We start from the raw sequence: 11223 nt of genomic DNA, 5'->3' as shown, positions 1-11223 counted from the left end.
TGATTGTTCCATGCTATTATATTATCAACCTTGGATGTTTTCTATGCATTTCTATGCTATTTTATATGATTTTTGGAACTAACCTATTAACCCAGAGCCCAGTGCCAGTTTCTGTTTTTTTTTCCTATTTTAGGGTTTCGAAGAAAAGGAAAATCAAACGGAGTCCAATTGACCTGAAACTTCACGGAACTTATTTTTGGACCAGAAGAAACCCAGAAGACTTGGAGTGCACGTAAGGGGGTCAACGAGGAAGCCACGAGGCAGGGAGCGCACCCACCCCCCTGGGCGCACCCTCCACCCTCGTGGCTCCCCTGACGTACTTCTTCCGCCTATATATCTCCATATACCCTAAAAACATCAAGGAGCACAATAGATTGGGAGTTCCAACGCCAGAAGCCTCCGTAGCCAACGAAAATCAATCTAGACTAGTTCCGGCACCCTGCCGGAGGGGGAATCCCTCTCTGGTGGCCATCTTCATCATCCCGGCGCTCTCCATGACGAGGAGGGAGTAGTTCTCCCTCAGGGCTGAGGGTATGTACTAGTAGCTATGTGTTTGATCTCTCTCTCTCTCTCGTGTTCTTGATTTGGCACGATCTTGATGTATCGCGAGCTTTGATATTATAGTTGGATCTTATGTTTCTCCTCCCCCTCTACTCTCTTGTAATGGATTGAGTTTCCCCTTTGAAGTTATCTTATCGGATTGAGTCTTTAAAGATTTGAGAACACTTGATGTATGTCTTGCCGTGTGTATATGTGGTGACAATGGGATATCACGTGATTCACTTGATGTATGTTTTGGTGACCAACTTGCGGGTTCCGCCCATGAACTTATGCATAGGGGTTGGCACACGTTTTCTTTGTGATTCTTCGGTAGAAAATTTGGGGCACTCTTTGAGGTTCTATGTGTTGGTTGAATAGATGAATCTGAGATTGGGTGATGCATATCGTATAATCAAACCAACGGATACTTGAGGTGACATTGGAGTATCTAGGTGACATTAGGGTTTTGGTTGATTTGTGTCTTAAGGTTTTATTCTAGTATGAACTCTAGGGCTGTTTGTGACATGTATAGGAATAGCCCAACGGATTGATTGGAAAGAATAACTTTGAGGTGGTTTCGTACCCTACCATAATCTCTTCGTTTGTTCTCCACTATTAGTGACTTTGGAGTGACTCTTTGTTGCATGTTGAGGGATAGTTATGTGATCCAATTATGCTATTATTGTTGAGAGAACTTGCACTAGTGAAAGTATGAACCCTAGGCCTAGTTTCAACGCATTGCAATACCGTTTACGCTCACTTTTATCATTAGTTACCTTGTTGTTTTTATATTTTCAGATTACAAATACCTTTATCTAGCATCCATATACCATGTGTATCACCATCTCTTCACCGAACTAGTGCACCTATACAATTTACCATTGTATTGGGTGTGTTGGGGACACAAGAGACTCTTTGTTATTTGGTTGCAGGGTTGCTTGAGAGAGACCATCTTCATCCTATGCCTCCTACGGATTGATAAACCTTAGGTCATCCAGAGGGAAATTTGCTACTGTCCTACAAACCTCTGCACTTGGAGGCCCAACAACGTCTACAAGAAGAAGGTTGTGTAGTAGACATCAAGCTCTTTTCTGGCGCCATTGCCGGGGAGGTGATTGCTTGAAGGTATATCTTTACATCTTGCAATCGAGTCTTTTAGTTTCTTGTTTTATCACTAGTTTAGTTTATAAAATAAAACTACAAAAATATGGAATCGAGTTTGTCTCATACGCTTCATCTTTTTACTATCTTTCGTGAGTATGATGGAAAAGAAAATTGTGCCAAAGTGTTAGAAGAAGAATGCATTAAAATGTTTGGCACTAAATCTTTTAATGATGAGAGTGATTATGCTTATGATATGAAAAGGCCCAAGCTTGGGGATGCTATGTTTGATGAAGATGATGTTTTTGAGAATATATTTTCTGCAATTAATGTTCGTCCCAAGCTTGGGGATGCTATGTTTAATAAAGATGATATTTTTAGTCTCCCAAGTTTTGATATGCAAATTTATAATGATGATAGCATGCCTCCTACTTATCTTGATAATTATGAAAGTGGATTTGGAGAGGTCATGACTTTACTTAGTGATGATTCCACTATCTTGGAAGAGGTTTCAATCGATTATGATGAGAACAAAGCTGCTACTTATGATGATTATTGTGATGACAATTATGCTATAAAAAGTAGTGATGATTATATTTATAAAACTTGTCATGATTATGATTACCCTTTTTCTGAACATTACTCTTTTAATGTGGAGACAATTTATAGTATTCGAGTCTCTTATGATAATCCCACTATTCTGAATGAGAAGAATTTTGCTTCTCTGGAGAGTAATAAAATTTCTATGCTTGTAGAACATGAAAAGAATGCTCTATGTGATGGTTATATTGTTGAATTAATTCATGATGCTACTGAAAATTATTATGAGGGAGGAATATATGCTTGTAGGAATTGCAATAATATCAAGTTTCCTCTCTATGTGCTTAAAGTTTTGAAGTTATGCTCGTTTTACCTTCCTATGCTAGTTGATTCTTGTTCCCACAAGTTGTTTTCTCACAAAATCCCTATGCATAGGAAGTGGGTTAGACTTAAATGTGCTACTAATATTCTTAATGGTGCTCTCTTTAAGTTTCAATTCTTATCCTTTATGTGAGCATCATTGAAATCATCATGCCTAGCTAGGGGCGTTAAACGATAGCGCTTGTTGGGAGGCAACCCAATTTTATTTTTGTTCCTTGCTTGTTTTTCCTGTATAGTAATCAATAATTTATCTATCCTTTGTTATGATTGAGTTTTTATGTTTTAATTAGTGTTTGTGCCAAGTAGAACCGTTGGGAAGACTTGGGGAAAGTCTTGTTGATCTTGCTGTAAAAAACACAAACTTTAGCGCTCACGAGAATTGCTGACCTTTTTATTTGGAGAGTGCTATTTAGTTAATTATTTTTTAATATGATTAATAGATAAATTCCTCACGTCCATCTATTTATTTGAGAATTTTATGAGTTCCATAAGTATACGTTTGACTCAGATTACTACAGACTGTTCTGTTTTTGACAGATTCTGTTTTTCCTGTGTTGTTTGCTTGTTTTGATGAATCTATGGCTAGTAAAAGAGTTATAAACCATAGAGAAGTTGGAATACAGTAGGTTTAACACCAATATAAATAAAGAATGAGTTCATTACAGGACCTTGAAGTGGTGTTTTGTTTTCTTTCACTAACGGAGCTTGCGAGTTTTCTGTTAAGTTTTGTGTTGTGAAGTTTTCAAGTTTTGGATAAAGATTCGATGGACTATGGAATAAGGAGTGGCAAGAGCCTAAGATTGGGGATGCCCAAGGCACCCCAAGGTAATATTCAAGGATAGCCAAGAGCCTAAGCTTGGGGATGCCCCGGAAGGCATCCCCTCTTTCGTCTCCGTTCATCGATAACTTTACTTGGAGCTATATTTTTATTCACCACATGATATGTGTTTTGCTTGGAGCATCAATTTATTTTGTTAGGATTTTCTGGCTGTTATTTAGAACAATGTTTTGCATCTTTTATTTCAATAAAAGTGGCATTGATAGTCTTTACTATGCCTATTTTAGAAGTCCACATGTTGCTGTTTGAAAACAGAAAGTTTACCGCTGTTGCAATAATTCCCTAGAAAAGTCAGAATGTGCTAAACTATTGAAACCTTTTGCATATTAAGCTCTGATAAATTTACTACAGTGGGAATTTTATTTCATAATTTTTGGAGCTAGGGAAGTATGGATCTTGCTGCACTCTTTACACACTATCCTGTTTACGCAGATTGCTGTTATGTTTGCATATGTTTGCTTCTTTAATGATTCTATTTGAGGATAGGACTATTAAATATGCAGAGGCATTTAGTATGCAATGTTGAATAATAATTTTAGTGATTTGCTACAGTAGAGTATGATAAGGTTTTTGCAATGGTTTATACTAACTTATCTCACGAGTCCTTGTTGAGTTTTGTGCGGATGAAGCTTTTGAGATTTAGGGAGACCGTGATATGAGAGGAATTAAGGAGACACAAAAGCTCAAGCTTGGGGATGCCCAAGGCACCCCAAGATAATATTTCAAGAAGTCTCAAGCGTCTAAGCTTGGGGATGCCCCGGTTGGTATCCCATCTTTCTTCTTCAACAACTATCGGTTAGTATCGGTTGATCCTAAGTTTTTGCTTCTTCACATGATGTTTGCTATTCTTAGATGTCATTTTATTTTGTTTTGCTTGCTGTTTGAATAAATTATCAAGATCTGAAATTATTAAATGTTAGAGAGTCTTCACATAATTGCATAATTATTCGACTACTCATTGATCTTCACTTATATCTTTCGGAGTAATTTGTCATTTACTCTAGTGCTTCACTTTTATCTTTTTAGAGCGCGGTGGTGGTTTTATTTTATAGAAATAGATGAACTCTCATGCTTCACTTATATTATTTTGAGATTTCTAAACAGCATGGTAATTTGCTTTGGTTATGAATTTAGTCCTAATATGATGGGCATCCAAGAGGGATATAATAAAACATTCATATAGAGTGCATTGAATACTATGAGAAGTTTGATACTTGATGATTGTTTTGAGATATGAGGATGGTGATATTAGAGTCATGCTAGTTGAGTAGTTGTGAATTTGAGAAATACTTGTGTTGAAGTTTGTGATTCCCGTAGCATGCACGTATGGTGAACCGTTATGTGATGAAGTCGGAGCATGATTTATTTATTAATTGTCTTCCTTATGAGTGGCGGTCGGGGACGAGTGATGGTCTTTTCCTACCAATTTATCCCCCTAGGAGCATGCGCGTAGTACTTTGTTTCGATAAATAATAAATTTTTGCATTAAGTATGTGAGTTCTTTATGACTAATGTTGAGTCCATGGATTATACGCAATCTCACCCTTCCACCATTGCTAGCCTCTCTAGTACCGCACAACTTTCGCCGGTACCATAAACCCACCATATATCTTCCTCAAAACAGCCACCATGCCTACCTATTATGGCATTTCCATAGCCATTCCGAGATATATTGCCATGCAATGTTCCACTGTTCCGTTTATCATGACACATTCATCATTGTCATATTGCTTAGCATGATCATGTAGTTGACATAGTATTTGTGGCAAAGCCACCATTCATAATTCTTTCATACATGTCACTCTTGAGTCATTGCACATCCCGGTACACCGCTAGAGGCATTCATAAAGAGTCATATTTTGTTCTAAGAATCGAGTTGTAATTCTTGAGTTGTAAGTAAATAAAAGTGTGATGATCATCATTATTAGAGCATTGTCCAAGTGAGGAAAGGATGATGGATATTATGATTCCCCCACAAGTCGGGATGAGGCTCCGGACGAAAAAAGGGGCCAAAGAAGCCCAAATAAAAAAAGAGGCCATAAAAAAAGAGAAGGCCCAAATAAAAAAATAAAAAAATAAATAAAAAATGAGAGAAAAAGAGAGAAGGGACAATGCTACTATCCTTTTACCACACTTGTGCTTCAAAGTAGCACCATAATCTTCATGATAGAGAGTCTCATATATTGTCACTTTCATATACTAGTGGGAATCTTTCATTATAGAACTTGGCTTGTATATTCCAATGATGGGCTTCCTCAAAATGCCCTAGGTCTTCGTGAGCAAGCAAGTTGGATGCACACCCACTTGGTTTCTTTTGTTGAGTTTTCATACATTTATAGCTCTAGTGCATCCGTTGCATGGCAATCCCTACTCACTCACATTGATATCTATTGATGGGCATCTCCATAGCCCGTTGATACGCCTAGTTGATGTGAGACTATCTTCTCCTTTTTGTCTTCTCCACAACCACCATTCTATTCCACCTATAGTGCTATGTCCATGGCTCACGCTCATATATTGCGTGAAGATTGAAAAAGTTTGAGAACATCAAAAGTATGAAACAATTTCTTGGCTTGTCATCGGGGTTGTGCATGATTTAAATACTTTGTGTGGTGAAGATAGAGCATAGCCAGACTATATGATTTTGTAGGGATAGCTTTCTTTAGCCATGTTATTTTGAGAAGACATGATTTCTTAGTTAGCATGCTTGAAGTATTATTGTTTTTATGTCAATATTAAACTTTTGTCTTGAATCTTATGGATCTGAACATTCATGCTACAATAAAAAGAATTACTTAGAGAAATATGTTAGGTAGCATTCCACATCAAAAATTCTGATTTTATCATTTACCTACTCGAGGACGAGCAGGAATTAAGCTTGGGATGCTGATACGTCTCCAACGTATCTATAATTTTTGATTGTTCCATGCTATTATATTATCAACCTTGGATGTTTTATACGCATTTACATGCTATTTTATATGATTTTTTGAACTAACCTATTAACCCAGAGCCCAGTGCCAGTTTCTTTTTTTGCCTATTTTAGGATTTCAAAGAAAAGGAAAATCAAACGGAGTCCAATTGACCTGAAACTTCACGGAACTTATTTTTGGACCAGAAGAAACCTAGAAGACTTGGAGTGCACGTAAGGGGGGCAACAAGGAAGCCACTAGGCAGGGGGCGCGTCCACCCCCCTTGGGCGCGCCCTCCACCCTCGTGGGCCCCTCGTGGCTTCCCTGACGTACTTCTTCTGCCTATATATCTCCATATACCCTAAAAACATCGAGGAGCACAATAGATCGGGAGTTCCGCCACCAGAAGCCTCTGTAGCCACCGAAAACCGATCTAGACCCGTTTTGGCACCCTGCCGGAGGGGCAATCCCTCTCCGGTGGCCATCTTCATCATCCCGACACTCTCCATGACGAGGAGGGAGTAGTTCTCCCTCGGGGCTGAGGGTATGTACCAGTAGCTATGTGTTTGATCTCTCTCTCTCGTGTTCTTGATTTGACACGATCTTGATGTATCGCGAGCTTTGATATTATAGTTGGATCTTATGTTTCTCCTCCCCCTCTACTCTCTTGTAATGGATTGAGTTTCCCCTTTGAAGTTATCTTATATGATTGAGTCTTTAAAGATTTGAGAACACTTGATGTATGTCTTGCCGTGCGTATCTGTGGTGACAATGGGATATCACGTGATTCACTTGATGTATGTTTTGGTGACCAACTTGCGGGTTCCGCCCATGAACTTATGCATAGGGGTTGGCACACGTTTTCGTCGTGATTCTCCGGTAGAAACTTTGGGGCACTCTTTGAGGTTCTATGTGTTGGTTGAATAGATGAATCTAAGATTGTGTGATGCATATCGTATATTCATACCCACGGATACTTGAGGTGACATTGGAGTATCTAGGTGACATTAGGGTTTTGGTTGATTTGTGTCTTAAGGTGTTATTCTAGTACGAACTCTAGGGTTGTTTGTGACACTTATAGGAATAGCCCAACGGATTGATTGGAAAGAATAACTTTGAGGTGGTTTCGTACCCTACCATAATCTCTTCGTTTGTTCTCCGCTATTAGTGACTTTGGAGTGACTCTTTGTTGCATGTTGAGGGATAGTTATGTGATCCAATTATGCTATTATTGTTGAGAGAACTTGCACTAGTGAAAGTATGAACCCTAGGCCTTGTTTCAACGCATTGCAATACCGTTTACGCTCACTTTTATCATTAGTTACCTTGCTGTTTTCATATTTTCAGATTACAAATACCTTTATCTACCATCCATATACCACTTGTATCACCATCTCTTCGCCGAACTAGTGCACCTATACAATTTACCATTGTATTGGGTGTGTTGGGGACACAAGAGACTCTTTGTTATTTGGTTGCAGGGTTGCTTGAGAGAGACCATCTTCATCCTACGCCTCCTACGGATTGTTAAACCTTAGGTCATCCACTTGAGGGAAATTTGCTACTGTCCTACAAACCTCTGCACTTGGAGGCCCAACAACGTCTACAAGAAGAAGGTTGTGTAGTAGACATCAGGCTACTGTAGTGGGGCCTTTTCTAACTCATAGGTGACATAAAGCTTTGGTTGTACACTTAAGTAGGCTCTCCAAGAGTACCTGGAGATCCAGTTCAAAGGTATGCCTAGTTTTTACATAGTGCAGACATAGTAAATGATCATTTCATTGTGTGCAAGTGCAAGAGATGCGGCATGTTTCATTATGTGGTGTTGTTTTGTTATAATCTCATCCTTTTGTGTTCACAGACTGGAAAGTATGCATATTTATCTTCCAAGGAGATGAGTAACTAGTTTGTGTCACCTTGTAGAGGGGGTGCAATGAAGAAAAGATTGAGGATTTCCAAGTACAAGATATTAGGAAGAAGCCTAGCAAGAGAAGTAGGAGCTGCGCTGAGCCTCTTCAACCTGTTAAGGTAAGTCGCTGTATCCAACTCAATAGTTCAATTCCTTCGTTTTTTTCAGACATAGTTAATTTGCTCTTTTCAATTGCTTTATTTGTCCTCATTAAATGAGATGCCCAAAGAATGATGCCTGATGTTGGGTACTTGTATAACTATTAGTTGACATAATTAAAGGCCTTACCATTTAATTACTCTGCCAAAGTGTGCACGAAGCTGTGAAGTCTATTAACCAACTATTATTGAATGAGGCTCACAATCTAGTTTATACCAGGCTAATGATTGCATAGTTTTGCTTGATATAGTATGTTTGTATGAAATCCTCTGCTGTTCATTATGCTCCCTAAGACTTTAATTGAGCTACAGAATGGCCAACTGCTTGCTTACTTCTATGCAACGTGCTGTCCAAATTTGTAACTTGTCTGTGTTTTGGATTGGGCCCCAACATCATGCTCCTCTGATGAGCTAAGAGAGATTTCTGTATGCAGGCTGCACAGACTACCTTTTTATAATTTTTAAAATATCACCTGCTTATGCTTCATGACGTGTAACATTATTGTTAGTCATGTTTTGCCATGTACAAAATAGTCTGTCTTGCTCACTTCACTGTTGTAACTATATTTTTTCCCTAGTCATGTATACTTACAGAAACATTTCAGGATGAAGTGACATCAACACAAAGATCTGCGAGCAGTGCGGCATGGCCGTTACCGAATGATTATGGATTGGAATTGGAATGTGCTAATGTTCTCGAGCATCAACTAGAGGTGGAAAGACAACGTGTACACGATTCTGAACATACAATCAACAAGTTGAGACTGGACATGCAGGTATTAGATGCAGGAGTCAAAAAAATGAAACAAGACACTGAGGTAACAACGAAGGAATTGGAGATTTTGTAGACTGAAATTTCTTTTATCTAAATCCGGCCAATTCTATTTTCTGAAGAGATTATAGTTCAAATGGTAAGTTATGTTGATGCGCGTCCATGATGTATGAGATGTATTTGCCTGGTGTATGGAATTTGATGTTTGTGTATGATTTATTATCACTGGTGCCGAACCATAATGCCAAGTGGGTATAATCGGCTATAATTTCTTTATTGTGTAGTGTAGGATTATTCTACGTTTGTATGCCTTAGTCTCCTTATTGTATAGTGTATGTTTTTAGAGGTGATAGTATAGAGTAGGATAATTCTTTGAATATGCTATGTCGTTCAAATGGGGGCCAACTCGCCCGAACGTTGTAGTGACCATGGCCGTCCACAGGCCGTACAATCCATGGGCCATCTACATGACGAACGATCCATGGGAGCTCCTAACGGGCGCCTTTAGCGCCAGTTGGCAGTTCAGGTGCCCACGCGGCTGTGAACTGGGCCGGCCCAGCAAAAAGTCAGTGGATAGAGCTCGTTTACGAGCAAAAACAGCCAAAAAATGGTTTCCCGAGAGGATCGAACTCGCACCGTCCAGTAGCGAACGACAAGGGCTACCAACTAAACTACACAGCACTACTGACCACAAGGTAGGGAGAATATTTAAAGTACATCTGTCTCCGGGCAATTTATTAGTACACATGTAAACATTTATTGTAGCGCTTTGACTTTTAAATTATTTGAAAACAGTTGGGAAAAAATGTCATGAATTACAAAAAAGTTCATTGGTTTTTAAAAAAGATCGTGTTACATAAAATTTCATCGATTTTGAAAAAAACTTCACGATTTTGAAAAAAGTTCATCGATTTTTGAAAAAAAGTTCATTGATTTCAAAAAAAGTTCATCGACTTTGAAAAAAGTTCACGATTTTGAAAAAAGTTCATCGACTTTGAAAAAAAGTTCACGATTTTGAAAAAAGTTCATCGAATTTGAAAAAAAGTTCATGATTTTGAAAAAAATGTTCACGGTTTTGAAAAAAGTTCATTGGTTTTGGAAAAAGGTTCGTCGATTTCGAAAAAAGTTCATCGATTTTGAAAAAAACAGTTCATCGGTTTTGAGTAACAAGTTCATCGATTTGAAAAGAGTTCATCGATCTTGAAATAGTTCATCGACTTGGAAAAAAAGTTCATCGATTTTGAAAAAGAGTTCATCGATTTTGAAAAAAAGTTCACGGTTTTGAAAAAAGTTCATCGGTTTTGGAAAAGGTTCATCGATTTTGAAAAAAGTTCATCGATTTTGAAAAAAAAACAGTTCATCGGTTTTGAGTAACAAGTTCATAGATTTGAAAAGAGTTCATCGACTTGGAAAAAAAGTTCATCGATTTTGAAAAGGAGTTCATCGATTTTGAAAAGTGTTCGTTGCTTTTGAGAAAAAATCATCGAATTTGAAAAAAGAGTTCATCGATTTTGATAAAAAAAAGTTTGAATTCAAAAAGGTTCATCGAAATTGAAAAACAAATTCGCACATTTACAAAGAAGTAAAAGGAATAAGAAAAGAAAAGTGAAAAAAAAGAATAGGAAAAAGAAGGATAAGAAAATGTCGCGACTTGGAGAAACAATAAAAAAAGGGGAAGAGGCTTACAGACACGAAAGTGGTTCGTTGCCAAGTGGTAAGTGCGTTGCTCTCGCAGACGAGACGTCCCAGGTTCGAACCATCACACTTACCATTTTTTGATTTGATGCAGTTTTAATAGATAAAAAAGAGAAGAAAATGGGCCGGCCCAGCGCGGCACGGGGGTATGCGGCCGTTTGCGCGCAGCGAAGAAATGGGCGCAACGGGCGCCGTTTAGGATTTGCCACGATCCATGGCCTTCTATGGGCTGTCGGATCCGTGGGCCTTCTATGGGTCGTCGGATCCGTGGGCCTTCTATGGGCCGTCAGATCAATGGGCCTTCTATGGGCCGTCGGGTCAATGGGCCTTCTACGCCCCGTAGGATCCATGGGCCTTCTACGGGCCATCTCATCTAT

The sequence above is a fragment of the Triticum urartu genome, chromosome 1A, assembly GCF_056163025.1.
Source record: "Triticum urartu cultivar PI428250 chromosome 1A, HENAU_Tu73, whole genome shotgun sequence".
In the NCBI taxonomy this organism is placed as follows: domain Eukaryota; kingdom Viridiplantae; phylum Streptophyta; class Magnoliopsida; order Poales; family Poaceae; genus Triticum; species Triticum urartu.
The sequence above is the reverse complement of the archived record's forward strand: the minus strand, read 5'-3'. Positions refer to the sequence as shown.